The sequence below is a fragment of the Nestor notabilis genome, unplaced genomic scaffold (genome assembly GCF_000696875.1).
Source record: "Nestor notabilis isolate BGI_N333 unplaced genomic scaffold, ASM69687v1 scaffold17406, whole genome shotgun sequence".
In the NCBI taxonomy this organism is placed as follows: Eukaryota; Metazoa; Chordata; class Aves; order Psittaciformes; family Psittacidae; genus Nestor; species Nestor notabilis.
The window spans coordinates 967-2,991 of NW_009934409.1; positions in this window are offsets into that span (position 1 = coordinate 967).

Below are 2,025 nucleotides of genomic sequence, written 5' to 3' on the forward strand. Positions count from 1 at the left end.
GGTAGAAAGAAAAATGAAGCAGTCTTGTAATTCAGCAGCATTTTCTAGGTTTCTTCTGCAGCAGAACCTTCATCAAGCCTTATTAAACTGATAGTCTTATTCAGTGCACCATGTATTCAAGTAAAGCAAATGAGTTTACAAGTGGCTATTTGGAATATTTCTTCAGACCACAGCCCATTAAAAGGGAGATAACAGCCACCACTCTCTACTCACCCACTTCTTCAACTGCATCAATCGTACCTAACCTTTTTCCAGTTGCTACCCCACTGATTTTTAACTTTGCACAATCTCAAATATCAGTGAAACTTTTGCATTTTTGTCAGTTCCACAACTTGGCTCTTGAATGCTGGCACCTAGTTCAGAAATTGCTGTTCTAGCCCAAATAACTTTAAATTATTATACATTTGAAGGTCAGTACAACATACACATATATCTTCACATTACACTTGCCTGTAAGGCAAATGCAGTATTACAGTATTAATTTTACTTGCACTTAGGTAAAAGCAGAACTCCACCTCTCTGCAAAGCACGAGATTTCAAACAATATTGTGAATTACAAATACACGTTCCTTCTGTAGTCTCATACTAGCTATATGTATACACAATTTAAGCAATGAAATGGTTTTTAAGCTTGTTCTTTGTACAGGACACTTGCTACACGCCCTTATAGTCTGCGTAATAGTGCTTTAATATTCATCTGTTAAAATCCAACACAGCCTTAGAGTAGCTGTTGGGTAGTTACCAGTCTCTTCCAAAGACATGCAGTAACAAAGAGAAAATTCTACCTTTAAGCAGCATCTGAGAAAACTTAATGCAGCTGCCACTTAGTGGCAGCAATCATTTAGGCATTTTTGGTATTGATACATCTCTTTATCATATAATTTGTGCATTAATCAACAAAAACATAGGCCCCAATCCAGCAAATACTTGCGTAGTGTGCAAATGCTTTTTTTCCATGTGGAATATTTCAAGTTAAGACTCATCAGATGAGCAAAGTTAGAACTTGCATAAATCTATACAGGAAAAAAACTCTGAGTGCTTAAAACCTAACTGTATTATTTCATAGGACCAAGATCCAGTTCTAGATTTACAGAATGTAGGAAACACTCCTATAAAGAGCAGATAAGTTGCTTTAGGATAAATGCTTTCAAAGCTAACAAGACCCTCTAGAAACATCTGTGCCTTCTCTTTGAACACTTTAATCCTACTTGGAGTAATATGGGTCCAGTCTTACTGCCCTAGCTCCTGGATACTGCATGAGGAATCAATAAAGTGCTTCTCACAAATTGCGCAGTTCTGGAATAATAAAAAATTTAAGTACCTTCAGAATGTTTTCAGATTTATAAACTATGAATTAAGGGCTGATGCCTGATCCCCAGCATGTATCCCTGAATTGGTAATAAGTATGTTCTTAATTCTGAAGATAAATTAGAATTCTGCTAGGACTAAGTATATTTCACCTTTATCCTAATGAAGTCATCCTCTCTCTCCAGGGAAAAGGCTTAACTGGATTTAATTTCAATATAAATTTTCATGCTTGACTGAAACGTGATGCTCATGTAATTTCATAAGCAGCAGTCAATGTGACAGCTTTGCTTAATCAAACATGAAGCACCAGTATTGTTTACAGTGTATCCACTCTGAACCATGTTCATAATTTGTTCTGAAATGCACCACAATCCTGAGAAGTCTTGCTTGCTCTTTGACCTTTCCTTTGATCTGATGTGTTTTGCTCCTCTTGAATAAAGTATCTTTGATATTAGCTTTGATATAAATTGTATTGATTTTTGTGGCTCCTTTTCATTAACATATATTAAATTATTAAAACTTTGTTTAGATAAATACATATATATATATTTTAAATTTTTTGCTAGCTTTCAGATAACTAATCTATGAGAACTGGCTTAGACTGTACGCCCTCTGTAGAGAACTTCTGTATGCTCCTCATACAAAAACAAATAATGGTTTGAAATATTTAGCCATGTGTTTGGATGATTTTTTTTTTTTTTTTTTTTTTTTTTGGCT